Source organism: Rattus norvegicus, chromosome 11 (genome assembly GCF_021556685.1).
Source record: "Rattus norvegicus strain SHRSP/BbbUtx chromosome 11, alternate assembly SHRSP_T2T, whole genome shotgun sequence".
Lineage (NCBI taxonomy): Eukaryota > Metazoa > Chordata > Mammalia > Rodentia > Muridae > Rattus > Rattus norvegicus.
The window spans coordinates 24,715,960-24,737,953 of record NC_141544.1 but is presented as its reverse complement, the minus strand read 5'-3'; the positions used below and the strand labels follow the sequence as shown (position 1 = coordinate 24,737,953).

Sequence of the window (21,994 nt, the reverse complement as noted above, 5' to 3'; positions counted from 1 at the left end):
TCATTCCAAAGAAATTGTTTACATAGTTGAGGTGCATATAATAAAACAACATGAAGCCAGGTCAGATACACATATCAAGCAACTTGCTATGACGATTATTTTTGTTTATCACTTGGGAAAGCCACTGTCTCTGGATATACAGCAAACACTGGTCTCAGGACTGTGAAAACTCACTAAGTTATGATTAAGGCTGATGATCAATTGCCTTCACTTAAGGGCAATTGATCCAGATAATCTGAACGAGTTTGATTCCATTCATTTCAAGGCTTTATAAATAGGGGTGAAAGCTCTCTGGAGGAATCTGTATTTGAGCACAGCTGTTCTGATTCATGCTTTCACAAGAATTTCTATTTGAGCACATCTGGTTCTGGTTTCAGCAGACTCCTCCTGATGCCAGACAGACTTCAGACATCCCTAAGCAGCTCCCACAATCAGATCTTTTACTGTGCATCTTCTGCTGCTCTTGTTTCATTGAAGAGCTGACTGATATATATATATATGTATATACATATATATATATATATATATATATATATATATATATAAATTTACTCAGGGTAAATTCAGAAGACAGTGATCATAGGTACACAACAAATTAGTTTATGTCATTCATGTAGACCCCCTTCTTAGTCTGATGCTGGATAAAGAAGTAAAAGGTGGAAATCTCTGCTGTCTTGCTTTTGAGTTTTGTACGGCTATTTGCTTATGTGCTATTTCAGAAACTAAATGCTCACTATTCCTCATTTACCAAGAGTTGTAATTTTAATTTCCATTAAATTATTCCTAGCACTTAGGAAAATATATTTTATGTAATTTTAGACATTGTGAGTAATACATATTTCAGTAATAAAATACAAAACTTGAAATTTTCCCACTTGGATGTAAGCTGTCAGTGGAAGGCTTTTACTTTAGCATCATATGTTCACTAATGCATTTGCAGTACTAACGTCAATGGTAATTGTTAGTTGAAAGATTTCTTAGATTTATAAACCCATGAAAATGGCATTCATACCGCTTGAGGTGACCCTATAGAATTTTAAGTCTCCAGTGCACTAAATAATAATTTGCTTTCTAATCCTGCTCTAAAAGAAGTAACGATGACCAGTCATTTCATTTTCTGCTCCTTATAGTATTGTTGATTTTATTGATTATCCATGATTAAAATTGTTTGAAGGTATATGAATCAATGTAAAAGCAATGTCTAAAGCACACAAAGCATTCAAAGCTTGTATCATTAATTTTTTAAATTTAAAATTTTGGACAATTCTTTAATAATGAGGTCACTCTGGCTTCTTGACATTATTTCAGAAAATATGAGATCACATTATAATATAGCACAGAATTTAGATGATTAGAACTACATTGCATGCATCCATGGGCTAGAACTTGATCTTTAAACCTAAGGCTCTGTTCTCTTGTCTGAATTCTAATGATCTCGATCTTCATAACGCCCATAATGAGGATTACCATTTTGAGGAAACTTCTCCAGATTAGTTATAAAACGACACAGTGAAAATGCAATGAATTAGTCTTATCTTCAAATCATGGTCAGAACATTGATTCAAATGTCAGAGAGCCTCTGTGAATTTAAGCTTGGATTTATTAGGCATGTGATTCAAGCAAGTTCCTTTAGCATGTTAAATGTTTTCATTCACACATGTAAACTGGGAATGTAATAGTATCTACTCTCCAGAGGTGTTTATGAGGATTCGGTGATATGATGTGTAGAAAGAATCTAGAATAATTTGGAATAACACTTGTCAGGTGGATCCTCCTTCTAAGAGTTCTATATTTTTACAATTATATTACAATAACTATTGACCTAAGACAAGGTGTTGGCCAATAAGCTCTTGGTATTTTGGAGAGTGTGAGTTTTAGTGGTTTTGTTCGTTTATTTGTTTGTTTGGGGGTTTCAGTGTTTCCATGTGTTGTAGGTCCAAGAAATTTATACAACAAAGAATTTAGTGCTTCTGGACTCATCAGAACCCTCTTTCATTTGCAGGCACAGCCACTGTAGTCAGTGTGTGCTTTGTCAACAACACTTCTAGAGAAGAGTTAGCAGAGGTGTATCATCCAGAGGGCACACTCGTATCACCTGACCAAAAGATATACTCCCATGTCTAGCCATGTTCTCTGGAACAACCTAAGGCATAGCGGTTCTTTTATGGAGACTGTTTACTGTTTGCAGGAATCATTGTGCATTTAATAAACAAGGACAGTATATATGTGGCATATATCAGAAAGGAGGCTGCTGGGGTAGGAAGGTGCAAACAGAATGAGGAGCACAGAACATCCTGTATTGGGCACAAAGGGTAAGGCCTACAACATTCCCATCTTAAAGAGGAACATTCACATTCTGACTTTTAACTTCTTAAATAAGTGAATAGAAAGCAACCAGGAACAATGTAAATATCCTGTATCATTTTGGGAGTTTCCTTGTTTCCCTGTCTCACCAGCTCCAAGGGAGTTTCTCCACGCTTGGCATTGGGGTTTTTATAGGTAGTCTATGCCTCTTGGGGCAGTATTGTCACACGGTGTGGCATGACATCATTCAAACCAGGAACATGCACACGCGCGCGCTCACACACACAGACACACACACACATACATACACACACACGTACATGCACATGCATGTACATGCACACACACAAACATGAACACACACATGCACATACATCAATATACATACACATGTACACATACACATAAATCTGTACACACATGCACAAACACACCCATTATATGTATTTTCAAGCAAGTTTCCTTGTGGCTCTTTTAAACATCCTGTCTTTCTATCGTGCTCCTCATACTCTCCACAGTAAGAATTGAAATAGAGGAAAACGAGAATGTGATTAGACATAAATACTTATAATTAAATGTAGAAAGATATAAAGCATTCATGTATGAATTTTTTTAAAACAACATAATAACCTGTTGGAGTAGAATTCTATCTTTCTTCCCCCCCTTTATATTATCCCCCACTTTCCAGTGAGTCCCTCACCACATTTTTCCTCTTTCCCATCACAGCAATCTGTCCTATGATCTTCCTCCACAGACCTCCTTCCTCTCATTCCATGGTCCCTTTCCACTGTTCTAGCTCTGATGCTTACTTCAGGTTATGTACTCAAATTGAAAGATTCAGAATCAGAATTTTCTAGGTAAGAGCTTTCTGTTAAGTTGTCTGATCCCTGTTTGTTAGTCCAAAACACATACCTAAAAGAGGAATACTAAATAAACTCAGTAACACACATACACACACACACACAGACACACACATACACACACACATACACACAGACACACACACAGACACACACACACAGATACAGACACACACACACAGACACACACACACAGACACAGTTATGGGAGGAGTAGGAGAGGCATGGACATGATGGGAACATGTAGAAGAGAAGAGAGAAGAGAGAGCACTAGAGCACGCACTCTTCTACCAACAGGAAATAGTGTGGCTGAGTCTGAGTTGTAACTGTCTCTCTGCTCTTTGGTAAAACATTCCCACCATATGGAAGTCCAGGGTCATTATGCCAATCAGGAGTAGAGAGACAAGAAAACTCCAAGCTTTTATCCCAGAGTCTCATTGACCCACTAATTACTGATAAAATCATTATTAGGGCCCATCAGATAACACACATTTTGTTTAACATGAGAATGCTGTCAGAAGCCATAGGCTATTACTCAGGTTGCTATTTATCAGGATTTTTACATGTTTCCAGTTCAGTTTAGCAACAGGCGGTCAGGCCTTGTCTCGATTGATCCAACTGTGGAAAGCAGCTCCCCAGCAGCTACCTGTTACAGCCAACAGCCAGCTATCTACTTCTGAGACTGGGAATCTTTCAATATTTCTCATTCTAGCTAGGAGAGGTTCTGAATGTTCATAAGACCTCGTATATAAATTTAAAGTTGCTATCCTATTCTCTTCATAGCACACACTATTTTCAATTTCCTTTCAGTGTCTAAGCTCTCAAGTGACGTGCAAATGATTGATATTTCCAAGTCTATTTTAGAGGTAGAAAATGATACCTTGTTAGACCACAGAGGTTATGATTAACAGTGAATTTAATAGCTCCTTTCTTCTCAGGAATTAATGTCTCTTAAACAAGTCTAGAACCAAGGGTCAAAGAAAGGGAAAGTTTTAAAATGAGGGTAAAGTCCTCCATGTATATATTTTGGCTTCCAGTCAGTTCCATAGACCCTGAAGTTACTTAAGAAGGAAGGCCCAATTGAGAATGGGGAAACAAAATAAGAATGGGAGAGAGGGGGAGGGAAGAGACCTGGATGGGAGAGGGAAGAGGGAGGGGAAAAGGGGCAGGATTAGGTATAGGGAGAGACAGGAGAGAATCCCAGAATGCAGGAGAATGAATAGAAATATGCAGCTTCTGGGATTTGGCAGGAGGGGATGGGATGAGGTGGGGGAACTTCTAGAAAGTCCCAGAGACCTGGGATGGGGTAGGCTCCCAGGACTCAATGTGGGTGACCTTAGCCAGGGGATATGGAACCTTAAGACACCACCTCCAGTAGTTAAACAGGACCCCCAGCAGAGAGATGGGGACGCTAACCCACCTCCAACATTTTCAACTCAAAATCGTTCCTATTTAAAAGAAATGCAGGGACAAAAATGGAGCAGAGACTGAATGAGTGGCTGACCAGTGGCCTGCCCAAAGTGGGATCCATCCCATGGGTGGACACTAAATCCTGACACTATTACTGATGCTGTGTTGTACTTGCAGACTAAAGCCTAGTACAGCTGTCCTCTGAGAGGCTCTACCCAGAAGCTGAGACAGATGGAGATACTCACAGCCAGCCACTGGACTGAGGTCGGGACCCCTACAGAAGAATTAGTGGAAGAATTGAAGGAGCTGAAGGGAATGGCAACCCAATAGGAAAACCAACAGCCTCACCCTGGGAGCTTTCAGAGAATAACCACCAACCAAAGAGCATGCCCGGGCTGGTCTGAGGCCCCCAGCACACATTTAGCAGAGCACTGCCTTGTCTGGCCTCAGTGAGAGAGGATGTGCCTAATCCTATAAAAACTTGATGCCCCAGGGAGGGAGAATGCCCACGGAGTGCACCCTCTCAGCAGTGAAGGGGAAGGGAATACGGGAAGAACTCTGTGAGGGGGACTGCGAGGGGGGCAGCATTTGCAGTGTAAATAAATAAATTATTATTAATAGTAACAATAATAATACAAAACATGGAAATGTGAGCATAAAGGAGACCTTAACAAATAAATAGGATTCTACTCCGTTTTCCTGGATTGTTTAAATTTGAGTAATCTCTTCAGAATCAACTCTAATGAATAAGACCCGGAGGGTTACAAATTCTGAGTTTATTAGTTACAACCATATTGTTTTAAACCAGGTTTGATGCTGCATTTGTTTCTAAGAGCTTTGATCAAGGTCAATTACTACAAATTTATTATAGATAACCAAAATATCCAAGCAAATAACAAACAAAAAGAAAAAAATCACCTTCCATTGCTAAAAGTAAAACATCTTTCTTGCATTAACTAAATCTCTAAAAAAACCTTCAAAAATCTCCTCAATTTTCTGCACTTAATGATCTCCGTGAGCACAGTGTTCCTGGAAAGGAGTCATTTTGCAAGTTCCCCGAAGGAAGGACTATGCTTAGCAAAGAGAAGGCAGAATTGTTACATGTTGTCTTCATTTTGTTAGTTTGGAGCTGTCCCAGTAACTTTGTAAAGATGTGTATTCAAACAGAAGTACAGAAATGCATCTTTGCCAGTTACAAACATCGGATTCACTTTTTTAAATTTTCTATCTTAAACTGACTTTCAAGCTACTAAGATCTACCTGTTGAATTGTGTTGCTCATTACGTTGAAATGCTTACCATGTCTGATATGTGTCATAATTAATTTTTTCTTTTGCTATCACACTTGTTCTTCTAATTTGAAATACTTTCTATTTTCCTCTCTACTTACAAAATTGCTTTTCACTGATTCTAAGACTTGTGTGTGTGTGTGTGTGTGTGTTTATATGTATAATATGTGTACATATGTGTGTTTATGTGTATGCGGTGTGTGTGTGTGTGTGTGTGTGTGTGTGTGTGTGTGTGTGTACATTGTCAGGACGTGTGTGGAGGTCAGAGGACAACCTGATGTATTGCTCTTCACTGTCTCATTTGAGATGGCATCCCTCTGTTGTTTGTCACTGTAAATGCCAAGAAGCTGTCTCATCAGCTTCCAAGGATTCACTTGTTTCTGCCTCCTATCTCACTGTAAGAGCACTGGGATAACATATGTGTGCTCAGTTGTACATGGGTCTAGTGATTCAAATTCAGTGCTTCATGCTTTAGTGGCCAGTCTTTCCCTATTAGGTATTTCTCCATTCATTTTAGAAGGTATTATATATGTTATTTGTATATATAATAATATAATATATTATTTGATTTTTTTCTAATTGCATCCCTTTGCCTGCAAATTTCAACAAATTTTATGTCTTTTTTTAAACAACCGAATAATACTCCGTTGTTTAAACTAACATTTCCTTTATCCATTCTTTGGTTGACAGTAATCTAGGTTGTCTGAGCTGGTCATCTGTTGTACCAGAAAGGCTAGGGGTAGGTTGGGGATAAATTCAGTTGAGTCGTGGATGAGGGGTTACCATATAGATCCCCAAACAACCCAGGATGATGCTAGCACAAAGGGCTATTGTCCAAAACATCTGGCAGCAAGACTCCATTGCTGACTATAAGATCCACAGGACTCTGTGACCATAGAAGTGTCAAGCCAGTGTTGGCATGGAGCCTTTACCCCAGGTTTCTAGTCTCTTGTGCCAAAAAACTTCAACCTATAATCTCTCCTGCCTGTATTATGTGCTGGGGCAATGGTGGCAGAGAACTTGTGTGAGTGGACAACCAATGTTTGGTTTAACTTGAGGCCCATGCCCACACATCCCAGATGGGCAGGAAACAGACTGGATATCCAGAGACCTAGGGCAGAACCAAACATGACTGGCAAAAAAACAAAACAAAAACAAAAAACCCAAAACAACAACAACAAAACTAGTGATATAATTCCCAATGATTTTCTGACATATTGACAGATGATTGCCTTGCAGTTGATAGGAATAGATGCAAAAACCTACAGCCAGATGTTATGGAAAGATAGATGGATAGATTAGATAGATAGATAGATAGATAGATAGATAGATAGATAGATAGATAGATAGAAGACAGACAGACAGACAAATGATAGAGATAGACACAGACAATCTAAATTGGAGGTCTCTCTTGGATCCTTTCCTTTGGAGATTGGGACCCTGGTGGAAGAGAGGGAAGAAATATTGTAGGAGTGAGAAGTGTCAAGGAAAACAGAAGACAGCCATCAAATCATCTAAGCACTGGTCACCTGGCTTCATGGAGACTGAAGTGGCAAGAATGGGGCACTGAGTTTTGGTAATCCAAAACTGAGTTTTGATTTACACAAATTCCCCTACCCAAATCATATTACATAATTTATCCATATTATCTTTTTTTTTACCATACTGACGAAAAATTCTCCAGAATTTATCTCTGTCACACATTACACATCGGAATTCACACTACTTAAAATACCGGAATCTTACCAAGGATTTCTAGTTATTGTCATAATTGGAAAAATTACCCGTAAGACACATAATAGAAATTTACCCAGATGACTGGAGAGATTATCAAGTATCCCCATGTGACAGACTGGCATTAAGCCACAATAGTTAATGAAGACTGTCATTAATATTAAGAATGCTGTGGACAAAAGGCTCTCTTTTCATTACTTTCTGAACTTTTCTACGCCGCAGATGAAATGCCATAGTGATGAATGCACACTGTAAGAACTGCCCGTCTCTCCTTTGAGAAAACGTGCTTTCTAACTTACAAAATAATAAACACAGGGAGGCCTGGCTAAGTTCTGGCTATCCTCTTTCTTCTCCATCTTCAAGTCGAGCCAGGTGAAGGTGAGGTTAATCCATAAGCTGCCCCAGGGTAGGGTTCCTTCTGGTTTCTATCTAAACAACAGTGAAAAAAGTGGAACAGAGCCACAGCTAATCCCGAAGGACTTCTCTCTGCGTAAAGTCTTGCAGGTGATGAGATTGTCAAGAAAGGTCCATTGCGCGTTCAAACCACATGCCTTTGTGAAGCACACAAATCTCTCACCCTAGTGCTCCCCAGTGAATATTATTTTGCTCCTAATGTACACAAGTGAAGCAGCATTAGGGTCATTTCTCCAGTTAAGGTCAGAAACTGAAAAGGAAAATACTGGTTTTGCTCAACTTCCTAAAGAATAAGAGATAGCCAATATAGCCTTTGATACCCAAGTCATTTGTACCAGCAATCTCCTTCAATTATACATTTAGAATAATTTGTAGACTTAGGGATATTCGAGGAATACTATTTTAATGGCAATCTTCTTTCATCCAAGGACATTGCAATATATATTTTGTCATTCTCCTAAAAATATCTTTTTTTCTAGGATCTTTTGGAAATTCTTCTAATTAGTCTATTTAAACCTTATGTTCTGCAAAGCATCAGCTTGCAGTTTCCCTTATTACTGATGTGGGTGGTGAATGCGCTTTGAATGTATCCCTCTCAACCAGGAATAAGATTAAAATAATCTGTTTATGAGGAACTATAAGTGATCCTCCTCTTGAAAAACTAAGTGAGGGGTTTTATATTATTTTGAATTTTTAGTTCCCTAACATTTCAGCTTTCAATTCGGAAGTTTTTATTTCTATAAAAAACTAAAAATGACTCGCCTAACAGGACTCAGTCTCCTTACATATGCCACAAAACAGGACCTTAAATTCTTTTTTAAACCATGCCAACAGCAATAAAAATGTAAGATTGGGTCTGTTGTGTAAAAAAGCACAAACGACAACGACTTCTTCAGACATCATTGCTGACCTGGCCTTGCTAACCTGTATCATCTCTTTACATATTGCAGGCAACTTCAGTGACTTCTTCTGGCACACAAACGCATGGTCTCTTACATCACACTCAGATCAGGCATCTTTTATAATCTTCTGCCGCCTTATGATGTCAACGGACTGGGAATACAAAGAATGGGCAGACCTTCCTATCATAGCATTTACCCTACCACCTTCCATTTCTGCCATTTAGGGCAGAAAATTCAATTCCTCTCTCATCTAACGAAGGCTACAGATAGTGCCTTAGGGTTTCTACTAGTGGCATTAAACAGTATGACCAAAAGCAACTTGGTTAGCGAAGGATGTATTTGCTGATACTTGTAAATCACAGTCCTCCCTGGCAGACACCAGGGCAGAAACTGAAGCAGGAGCCTGGGCAGGGTATGGCTTCCTTCAGGCTTGGTCTTCATGGCTTACCTATAGCCTTGTTCTTATAGAACCCAGGAACACCAGTTCAGGGGTGCCACTGCCCACAGTGAGCTGGGCCTTCCCATACCAAGCCTCAAGAAATGGCTCTACATGCTTGCCTGTAGACAAATTTCAGAGATGTGTTTTCTCAATTAAGATTCTACCTTCCCAGATTATCCTAACTCCTGTCAAGTGGACATAAGAACCGGCCAGCATTGATAGCCACTGTCTCATGCCCATTGAAGGGCACCGTTAAGAGGAAAATAAAGCTAAGAAATTTGAGAAACAGTGGCTTGTTAGTGAAGCTATTCGCCTTTATGAAATTGAACAGGAGTCAGGCGAATTTCTGTACTAACTTGAGAGTATGCTATTCTTGCCTTTCTTGGTTTTCTATGGGATATTACTGGCTTTTGCCTGGGATTTTCCTTGTAACATATTCTTTTTTAATCTTCACAACTTGGTGCTTATTGTTTAAGGTATACATTAACAGAATACTTTATTTAAGCATTGATACTGTTATGGAAATGGTATCCTGAATTACTTTTAGAAATTTGATTCTCTTCACAATACTAAGCGACAAAAAGTAAATTTCATTATTGTGCAATGAGGTCTTGTGTTTAATCGCATGAACGAAAAGGATTTCAAAGTTCCAAATTTCAAAGTTCAAAAGTAAGACATTACTAAAATGTGGACTAATTATTTTCTAGAATTTTGACAGTTTGTCTATTGACACATTTATTTACCTGAAGACAAAAGAGCCTGGAAAAAGATGTTAACTCAATATATAAAAATATATGTATATATTATAAATATAGTATATTATATAAATAGTATATATAAAATAGTATATATTAGTATATATATTAGTATATATATCACCCTATTTCCTCTCCATGAGGTTCAGTATTCTATTTAGAATACTAAATATAATGAATAAAGTAATGTTGAATTGAATTGAGCAGTTCATGTGTAAACATTTGAAGTATGTTTGAAACCCAGGTAAAAGAACTCATTGAAGACTCATAAAATCATTTTGGTCAGGCACGATCACAAAATCAATTGCGTATGTGCCTATGAGTTCCCCACTGTGCATAAATATCCACGCTGTGAAATGAGAACTAGTAACCGAGACTCAACTGATTAACAGGCCCATTTTGGGAAAGGACGGAAAAAAAAACAACTAGTGAAAGATAAGCTGTTCGATGAAAAGGGTGTGGGTGTGTGTGGGGAAACCATAGTGTCCCAGATGGCTGTCAGAATGAAGTGAACCATGGCTCTGTTGAGGGAATCAACCATTGGTGTGAAATCCACACAGAAAGGGAGAGAGCAGAAGGCAACATTTCAAAGGCATTTGGCACTAAGCGGCATTGTGAGGGTTAATTTACTGCCAGGAACTGCTGGGGCCTTTCATTCTCCAAAGGCTCACAATAGACAGATCCCTGAAGTGCCCATCATAATCACAGATGCTGGGGGATTAATGTGAAGATGAAAGCTTCATGAATATTAAAAAAATATCTAACCTGCTAATGATGCAGCGGAGTCGGAAACAATGTTCAATCTCGAAGTCGGGGAGCAAGGCACACGGGCAGAGTAAGACACTGTCTTTTAAAAACTGATTAAAACCTACTCAATTTGTAACAGAAAAGAGGCTTATGCATATTAGGACCTGAATTGGCTGCCAAACTTTACAAATTGCACAAACTAATTACCATAATTAAGTCTTGGATTGAAGAAAAAAAAATTCCATTTATCTCCGGCTGACTCTGTGGAGCTTCAATAAAGGAAGAGCTGACATCAGATGGGCTTTTCCCTGAAATGATATTTCAAAGCCTACTAAAAGTAAACAAATAAACAAAGAGGGGCCATCCACCGAAGGAGCAGGGACAGTTACCAGGTTTAAGTGGAGTTGAAAGGAAGACTTCTCCAAAGCTAGAAATGCCGCATGAAATAATGTTAGAAGGTCCCGCGACATGAGAAGTTTCGTGTTATAAAAGTAGAATCATTTAGCTAAATCTGTGCTGTAAATACATGTGTGAAAAAAATTGATAGAAGTAGAGGATTTTGATCTACTGAATTGCTTTTGTGAATGGTTCTGGAAGGCCAACAGTCCTTAGAATTCAGTTGACTTACATTTTTGTAAAGATAAAAATAGAATAATTTATTTAACAAATAAATAATAACTTGGTAAGAAAATAAGATATTGCATAATTTTAATTGTCTGCCCTTATTGAGATCATTAGTGACCAGATGATACTGTGTTAGGTCATGTGATACTTTTTTAAATTTTATTTTTGGACTACTTAAAAAAACTTTTATCGAAGCCACAATTACCTGACATGATGGTTTATTTCCATGTGTTATGTAGTTGAAATTAAACAGTTTATGTAAAAGGTAGATCCATAAATTTTTAAAGAAAAAATTCGGCCATGATAATTGAGATCATGAGGGATCATAAAGTTGCTATAGTTGGGAATATTTCTAAAACTCATTTTTAACATTGAGTATGGCACAAAAGTAGACTGGAAGCACACTGTCTGACTAGGGTAAACAGGATGAACAAATCGACTTTTCGACAAGTGTTGGGCATTTGGTTTCTTAGTAACATGGATCGATCTTGAATTTTGGGAGTCATTTCTACTTTAGGATTCTAATACCTGCATGAACAAGGCAAAATCACCCCATACGGTGATTTTATTGATTGGAAGGAGGAAATGCTTTTGGTGTGCTTGATTTTATATTGTAATGGTTGCAAAGACAAAAACAAAACAAAACAACAACAACAAAACAAATGACAGCACCCCACCCTCAGAAAAAAAAAAACCTGACCCAGAAACCAAATTTTAAGTTGCTTTCATTGTTTTAAGCAAAGCAAGCTCCACTTTCGACTGCTGTGCTGCCCCATCCCCAGCCTGGGTTTTGGGTATATCCAGGACACAAACAATGTCCTTCTCCATCCCTTCCTCCATCAGTGATCAGTACTTCGATGAAGCTCAAGTTCCTGGCATAGCTTACAAGAGAAATTGATGAGATAATTGTCTGACTTTTGTTGGCAGTGTTAACTGATGGTCATTCACTCTTTTATGTTAACTGATGGTCATTCACTCTTTTATTCTCTGCGTAGATCTTTGAGAATATCTGCAGTAGCCACCGGAAATGAATCTCTAACAAAGCCTCTATGTGTCCCTATGGTAAAGTAGATGGTAATACGGAGAAAGGGGGAGAGAAATGGCTATAAAACATTCTTTTGTACCTCCCCACCCACCACCAGTCTACACATAGGCACATTCATGATAATGCTTTGTGCTGCCACTGTGGAGAGCTAGTGTAGCATAGGGACTGAGAACATGAGTTTCTGAGCGTCATTCAAATCCTCCCACTAGGGCTCAGTAATAATGTGCATTTAGATAAGTTATTTGATGACATCCTCAAGCCACCACACAAAGGTTGTTATGTAGGTATAAGTAATCAAATACACTCCTAGTACCCAAAAAACCTGATGCATGGCAATATTAGTATGATAAGTATGATAAGAAAAAAGTATTGGACTTTTACAATGGCTAGGGCCTGTGTAGCAGGGCTTAATCATGTCTAGCATTCTCTGAACAAGTAGCCATGGGCCTTATTTTAGATGTGGACAATGCAAGGCTTAGTGTTTTTTATTCACAATGCACTTTCCTGAGAGCACCATGAGAAGTCAACATGTAGTCTGGAAAAAGTCAGTCTCCCTCCCTCTCTCCCTCCCTCCTTTCCTCCTTTTTTTCCTCCTTCTTTCTTTCCACCCTCTCTCACTTGGTGTGTATATATAGCATTGCTTTGAGGCAATCTCCCTTTTGAATTCCCACTCCTAGACTCCCTTTTATTTCCCTGTGCTACATAGATATTTCTATTCTGTATAAACTCACAGAACATCACTCCTGATCTGTCCCTGCATGTATTCTATCATGCATTATTATAATAGAAAGGCAGTGTGTGGCCCCAGTACTTCTGCCCTAGTCAGCTTTGAAATGACACTGGCCCAGTACCCAAAGGTTCTTGTCCTTGTTAGTATTGATGATGCCAGTGAGTATGAACTGAAGTTTGTCACTGGTATAGCAATTCACCCACGAGTATATGCAAATATTCTTCTACTTACAATAATGTTGTGAACTGAAAAAAGATTGCGAACTGAAAAACACAAGACGAACACATTGTTTTTCGCAGAAAATGTATTTATCCACATAACTATTTGGAGCTTAGCAGTATATTCTGATAAAGAATGTTGATGGTTTTCTCTATGGTTTCATGACTGACAGCAAACTGTGGACTCTCCCGTCTAACATGGGCAGAGCTCATCATGGTCAAAGGAAAAGGTCAAAGTTCAACATTTGAAGAACTATTTCCAGTAGATATATATCACTTCTACCCTGTTATAAAACTGAAAAGGATAAGCTGAGCCATTAGCAGTCTGTGTATATCATATTTTGACATGAGATGAGCTTTCCTCAAAGGGAGGTGCAAGGAAATTTCTGATTCTTTGATATCTAGAGTTCCCTCATATGTAGTATTGATCCTGACAATAAAATGTTAACTTGTTTACTTTTGAGCAATGAAATACAGAGCTAGTACTTCTTATCTATTTTCACATTTCTCTGTCATCCATCTGCCTATCTTTTCTGTATTTTCTTTCTCTCTTTCTTCCTTTCTTTCTTCCTTCCTCTCTTTCTTTCTTTCTTTTTTTATCTATCTATATATCTACCTATGTATGTATGCATCTATCTATCTATCTATCTATCTATCTATCTATCTATCTATCCACTATCTATCCATTCATACATATCTATCTCCCCGTGTGTGTGTGTGTGTGTGTGTGTGTGTGTGTGTGTGTGTGTGTGTGTGTGTGTGTGTGTGTGTTTAGATGTCTGTGGAAGCCAGAAGAGCACATTGGCTCCCTGGAGCTGGAGTTACAAGTGGTTGTTAGTTATCTCCTGTGGATTTTTGGAACTGAACCTGGGTCCTCCGTATGATCATTAGAAAGTGATTTTAAGTCCTGAGCCACATTTTCAGCTCCAGGATTTTAAAATTTAATTGGTAAAAATATTTTTATTTTATGGCATTTAATTATTCCAGAAATATCTGGCTTCCATGAAACATGTAGCCTGGACATGGAAAAGATGTCCACATGACTGGAGAATCTGCAAGTTGAGTGGGAAGAACTATTGTGTATCTAGAATCTGTCCAGGTCTCTGCATCCTCCTGACACATGGCAAACACAGGATTGTGAATGTGCACTCGGTGGGAGTAAGGACGTCCTGAACGAGTAAGGGCATGCAGATTGGTTTTGTTGCTAAGCAATGTTCTTGATTGCTAGTGAACAGCCATGGAGAAAGGGGAGAAGCTGAAGGATGTGAACTCCCTAAGGATTGTCAGGTTTAGGATAAGGTAGGAAAAGGGATCCACTCTGGGGAGTGCAGGGGCTTGTTACCAATGCAGGGCTGTGTTAAGCATCCCTCCAGTATAATCCAGACATGAAGGAGACACAGGACTCACTTGCCTGGGAATGGGTTCCTTCTAGTCATTGTAACTATGGGATTGGTGCATTTTCTAAATTTTGGCTGTCCATGAAAGACCAAAAAAAAAATGGTAAAGGACTAAGAAACTAAGAATGGCAAAGAAGGGAAGTTTGTTTTAAAGTTTCTCTGCAATCTTAACTTGTAGATTTAACTTTCATAATTTGTTGCCAGGAGCCTGCCTCTATCCCTCTTTGTTTACCCTGGGGTTAGTGAGAATGCCCTCTTTTCTTAAGGAATATTCTGTTTCAAACCTGCAGACTCTCATGCTCTGTAAATAATGCCATGTAATGTTTCAATAATTAAGAAGGCTGGGTTTGAGTAAACTAAGGCTACACATTGCAAGTCACATTGAAATTTTTTTTTATCCTTTTTATTGATAGAGAAAGTTGTTGGATACTGTAGTAACATTTTATATTTGCTGAAGGTTTTTGAAAAATTCCATTCACTTTTAACCACTGGAAAGTCTAATAAGACACTGGATCCTTTTAATTTTAAGTGGAGTCATTACCTAAAAATAAATAGCAAATTTGTTCTTTTAGCTTGGCAAAGTCTAACTAGAGGAAAATGGTATCATAGACACACACAGATACACACACACACACACACACACACACACACACAGAGAGAGAGAGAGAGAGAGAGAGAGAGAGAGAGAGAGAGAGAGGGAGGAATGGAGGGATACGATCAGTTTTATTGTGTATAAGTTTAAAAGAGAAAAACATGGTTCCCCCATCCCTCCTTCATTGGGTTGTGGAGGAGTGTGGGAGTTGCCTGTTACTGTTGAGCTAGAATGGGAAATAGAGGATGTAATATTGTACAATTTCCCGTTTGAGACTGTTCTAGAAACCTGGCAATTCTTTATATGTTCATAGAAGTAAGAAAATACCTGATACTGAAAGAGAGTAAAGCAGTGTTCTGTCAGTTCATGCGGACACTAGTCAGAGAAGCCAAGAATCACCTATGGGTAACATTTCATCACAGTGTCTGTCTATGATGCTTAGAATACATGTGCCCCCAGGACAAGTAGAACAAAGTCAGCTCCACAAGGAGAGAAAACTACAACACATTAACCATTTTTGGAATGTTGGTGATGGGGGTTATCACAACTTTGTGGGAGATCTGCACATTCTTGTTGAGTGGGTTCTATGCTCACACCAGCACAATTTTTGAATCGCTCTTTGAAGTATAACACAATCTTATGGCTTATTTAAGAGGGCAGAGCACGGTTATAAAAGAAGATTTTGAAAAATACTAGCATGCTATAGAAAGTAAGCTGTTCCAGATTTATAGGTAAATGGCAACTGAGGGCAATTCTGATTGGTAAGTCAGGAAGTGAGTGATTCCTAATATGTCTGTGCTCTAAGAGTATATCTGCACAATATTTTAAAAGGTCCTAAATTGTTAATGTTCTTACCTCTAAATATGAAATTGATATCAACAGGTTATCTAATAACATAATCCTATAAGATACATTGCATATTCATTTGACAGTCTATGTGTGTTTGAGTTGATATAGTGAACATTAGCAGGATTAATTCTTTGTGTGTGTGTGTGTGTGTGTGTGTGTGTGTGTGTGTGTGTGTGTGTGACTTTTTAACATCACTTGGTTAAAGGACTGCTAGTCAATTTTCCTGCTTTGCTTCTGAGTAGGAGGTAATGAGAGCTGTAGGAAAAGCGTCAGCACCTAGTGCAACTCCTAGGGCAGTTGACTTGATGGGATGTTAACACATTCGCTACCTATAAGCAGAAACATTTTTGGTGTTGCCACTGATGCACGTTTGTTCTGCACTTACTACAGACTGGCAGTTACTTTGTACTGTTATGTTCTACGCTAAACAGAATGTCTTGTTTGATTGCTGGAACCCTCTGCTTCCTCTGGAGTTGTTCTTACACAATAGCTAGTAATGTCAAGTGAAAAAATATCAAAATAAAAGCAGTGGCGGGATGTGGGATGCAGAGTAAATACACGACTTTTAAAGGCCCCAAATGAGAAAGGATTAAGCAGTGTATTATTGGAAAGACATTGCACAGAATCTTATTGTTCAGCTGTTTCCTCATATTAGTTTGCTCAATAGAACCTTCTTTTAAAAGACTATAATCCTACCAACAGAGACTTGGAATTTAGGTCTTCCTGGGCTTTGGGGGAACAGATGTACATTTAGTTAAGATTCTGAATAATGTCTAGAGCGGGAGAGAGTACACAGTTACTCAAGAGCTGGGAGAGGACATGTGAAGAATTTCATAGGTGTGACTGAAGACAGCACATAAGTGGCTGGTGATTTAAAGAAGCAAGAAAGCAGGCTGTATCTGGGTGAGGTCACTCCTGTTTCCTTGGTCAGTGGAACTGAGCTAGGATTTAGGCGATGTGGATCAGCCTGTGTTTATCTACCCAGAGGATCAAGGCTGGGGAAGGTTGCCTTTTATGGGGAAAGGATTTAGGCAAAGCTTGTTGTTTCAAGAAAGACCACTTTCTGGTCTTGTAAAGCTTTATGAACAGACTCAAGTACTGGAAATGATCTCAGTAATGTGCAGGAGCTGGAGCCCATAGTTCTAAGTACTTTTTTTCCAAGAGATTTCTTTCATGTATGGTTTTTGAATCCCAGGAGCTAGATTGATTTTTAATATAGTTCACAGCATCTTTCAACTCACCTAGAGCCAGGGCCCTGTGTTATTCCTCTTGCAGAAATGGACAAAGTACTGATTTGAGGGCCAGCTTGACTCTCACTTGAGAAGTTTCCAAATGTGCTCATCTAGTGAGTTACACAACTCTACATAAACTCATGTTTCACTCTGTATAAGATGTGATGACTTCTACTTCATAGGCTTCCTGTGAAAAATCACAGAACCTGCCAGAGGAAGCACATGTAAAACAATGCTAACAGTGCTAAGACTATCAATTAAACTTTCCTCACATAGAACTCGAAGAGAGAAAACACCTTAGGGAACTCTAATCTCTATTTATCCACATGTCTTGAAGGTATTATATTGATGATACTTTATTTTGTACAATGTTTACTTTTACAAAAACACTTATAAAGGAAAGAGAACCATTTTATGTCAGATAGTGGGCAGTAGACAATTGGAACGGTGAGGTTTTTACTTGGTTATTCTTGTGAGGATCTTGTGCATGTAACTAAAACTGCTGGAACTTTATGTGTGTACAACAGCCATGTCATGTCTAGAGGATAACACTTCACAGTACCACTAATAGGTTCCTCACATCTCAGTGGGATGACATCACACTCAGGAGCAGGCATATGGGTAGCAGCAATTGGGTTTAGTCAAATACAAAGAGGTGGAGGAGGAAGAGGAAGAGGAGGAGTGAAGAAAAAGAAGAGAAAGAGGAAGAGGGAGAAAGGGAAGAGGAAGAGTAGGAGAAAGGAGGAGGAAGAGATGTAGTAGTAGTAGAAGAAGAAGAAGGAAGAAGGAGGAGGAGGAAGAAGAAGAAGAAAGAAAGAAAGAAAGAAGGAAAAAGAAAGAAGGAAAAAGAAAGAAAGAAATAAAGAAGCAGCAATTGACAAGGATATGGAATGGGAGGTCCTGGGGGAAGTTGAAGGTAAGGAATGAGAGGTGGATGTGATCATGATACATTGATATGCCTATAAAGTTTTCAAGGAGTAAATTTTTGAAGTTTTATTAAAATATTATTTATACTGTTTAACTTGTAATAGTTTTATTGTTGTAAGAATTCATAATATTTATCTTGCCCAATTAGATTTTCTAATCTGTTGTGAGATTTCCTAATTTTAATTTGCTCACACTGCCTTCTGAAATGTCTTTACATGAGTGGTGGGAACGATCAGAGTTAGTCATGGAGACTAGAATATAGTCATACAGAGATGTCTGTTTTCAGGGCTCTAATTTAAGTACCATTAGATTAGTGACGCAACAATTTAATAAAGACCCATGTACCTTGACAAGAAAATTTTAAAGAACTTGTTGCTGTTGTTTGACATTTAGCTCCATTCAGTGCCATCTCCCTTTTTGAAATGGTCACTCTGGGGAAACTATGTGCTAAATGCTTCATCTTTAATTGGTGGACAGGTTACTTCCCCTTTTAAAAATACATGGGCTCACTACCTAAAGACTATACATGGACTGACCCTGGACTCTGACCTCATAGGTAGCAATGAATATCCTAGTAAGAGCACCAGTGGAAGGGGAAGCCCTGGGTCCTGCTAAGACTGAACCCCCAGTGAACTAGACTGTTGGGGGGAGGGGGACAAGGGGGGGGAGGGTGGGGAGGGGAACACCGATAAGAAAGGGGAGGGGGGAGGGGGATGTTTGCCCGGAAACTGGGAAAGGGAATAACACTCGAAATGTATATAAGAAATACTCAAGTTAATAATAAAAAAAAAGAAAAAAAAACAAGTAATCAATAAAAGCAATAGAAATTAAAAAAAAATACATGGGCTCATTTCTGTTTGTTTTAAAAGATGTATTTATTTTGATTAATGTGTAGTTATGCATATATTTCATGCCATTATGGATATTGTGTACATGAAGGTATCTAAGGAGTCCATAGGAGGCCGCCAAATCACCTGGAGCTGGAGTTTCATGTTTTGCTATTATATCTGATACGTGTATTGGAAACTGACCTCAGGTCCTCTGCAAAAGCAGTGGATGCTATTAACCACTGAACTATCTCTCTCTCTCAAGACCCCTCCTTAATTTTTAATATTTTATTTATTTATATGAGAATTCTTTAAATGAATTTTAGATTGTAGATTCACTATCAGACTGTGTATGTGTGTGTATGTGTGTGTGTATAAATAAAATGTTAGAATTCCATATTAGTAGATTTTAGATACTTTTCACCTTCCCAAGTCTGATTAAGCATCATTTAGAATAAGAACTACATAAAGTCTTCAAAAATAAAGACTAGCAGAATGTGATAATTTAAGTACCCTATATCCGTTACTGCATTGATGAACACAAGGAACAGAATGATTAAGTGGTCTTTGTATAAGGCTGTTAAACTATTTGATGATTTATTTCACATGAGTGTTTTGTATACATAATGCAAATTTTAGCTATAGCAAGCCGCCCAATAGAACACTATTTGGTCTTCTACAAATGTGGATATAGTTGTGTTTATTCATGTCAATGCCAACTTATCTTTTTACCTACATGAACTCAGCTACTGTTTTCTGAATTATTCTGTGAGATTTTTCCCCTACTGTTTATTTGGCCACATATTTTCTTCAGATCTTTCTTCAATATAGTCATCTGTTCTTGTCCAAACATGACACTTATAAAATCTGGAGTGTAAAAATAAATAAATAAATAAATAAATAAATAAATAAAAGATTCAAGCTTTTAGTTCTTACCTCTTCTGTTTGCCTCACTTTCCAAGTATTTGATAAGATTTGACTCTTCATCCTTGTTTTTAGCCTTACATAACCATATGACTTGATATAGATGAAACATGAGCAGATTTAAGAGCTAGTATGAACTGTCATACAATTTCTAAGGGAGAGAGGTAACAAAAAGTCCTACCCACCCACTGTGCCTACAGACTACAGCATTAATCAGTGCAATAGTGACACGCATACATCACAGCATACATCACAATACTTCCCTAATTGGACTCAAGGCTAACACCACAAGAGGAAAACTATGCCTTGTCATGGAAACCTAGCCAAATGTCTGGAGCTAGAAAATGATGGATATTGGAAGAGAACTTAAACTACCTCTTTACTAAATGAGCACAATTCTTATCTACATTCCCAATCGTTATCCAGAGGCAAGTATAGTTCTCATACTTTATCAATGCAACTTCATTTTACAACAGACTATTACCGAAAGCCATAGCAGATCAAAGTGGAGAGAAGGAGAGGCTGTGTTGCCTAGTTCCATTAGAGACATTTACAACATAACTCCTACACTTAATGCTTAGAGATCACCATGGCACAGGAGGCAGAAACATTATTAGAAACAGAGGAACAGGAAGTTTGCTGTAGAATTGCATCTGTTAGAAATATCGGTGAAGGTATATCCATGAGTTCTAATTAACATTTTAATAATTTGTTTCTTAAGCAAGTCATGAACAAAGACGACATCAATAGACACGCTAACATGGAAGGGAAATCTGCCTCATTCATGGACGAAGAACTACAGACAACTAAGTAATATTGTAGGTGGAAAAATTAGTTTTCCCCAGGAAATAACACACCAATTAGCTATCCAATAACTAATTGTCAGTCCTGACATCATACACATACTAGTAACATTCTTGGATATGGACTGAGGAAATTGTATTTACATATTTAAGGGTCTGTCTGTATGCATGTCTATATATACATATCAATAATTAAAGAAAAAATGCCATGAAGCTGATAGAGGGTAAAAGAGGGTTATGTAGGAAGGATTGGGGGGCTGACAGCGAGGGGGAACGGGAAACACAATGGAGTTATATTTTATTTTTACCAATAAAATAGATAAAGTAGTAAAAAGCTAGTATGTGAGGCATCGAGCTGTCATGAGTTTAGCACTCAAAGAGCACATCACCATTCTCTTCAAGATTTTAGAACTCTCCTAGCCGCCGCCATTATACAGAAAGGTATGCTACAGTGTTTCAGGGCTGTAAGAGGATCTGGAGGATCTGGGGGGGGGCTCCTTTTTAGACTCACGCTTACATGGAATTGATACTTTTTGACAAGTTAGATAATCACCAACAAGAGATCCCTAAGAGGAATTTGTAGGCAATTTCTAGTTTTAATTCAGACACCAAGAATCTGTTATTGTCTCTTCCCATCATTCTAGGTGGGTTTTTTCGAAGCTGTTAAAGTTGCAAGCATATGAGCATTCTTAAATATTATACGAAAGTGAGAATCGCTATGCAGAGTGAATCATCTCTGACTCGATGTCTACTCTCAATCAATTACTGTAAAATTTAAAACCTGGTGCTGAGAACAAGTTTTCTCCAACACTGAATAATTCAGTCGCTCAGAGAGGAGCCAGTGACACGAAAAGTGTTGGCAGAATTCCTTTGGAAAAAAAAAAAACCAAGAGCAATCCAAAAAACAGATGGTCCCAAGATTAGCTCACCCTGCCAGGGTTCCTGAGATATTTTTTAATCTGGCTAAGATATA

At 38.3% G+C, this 21,994-nt stretch overlaps 1 protein-coding gene and 1 long non-coding RNA gene across 2 annotated transcripts in view; both read right to left on the bottom strand.

The window, feature by feature from the left end:
- Nucleotides 1-21,994, bottom strand: part of Robo1 (roundabout guidance receptor 1) — a 1,048,129-nt gene that overhangs the window by 514,162 nt on the left and 511,973 nt on the right.
- On the bottom strand, nucleotides 15,257-20,401 carry LOC108352379 (uncharacterized). The gene is made up of 3 exons (XR_015633715.1): nucleotides 20,231-20,401; nucleotides 17,550-17,746; nucleotides 15,257-15,408 (listed from the first exon to the last, which is right to left on the bottom strand). It is a non-coding gene; the product is annotated as an uncharacterized LOC108352379 (long non-coding RNA).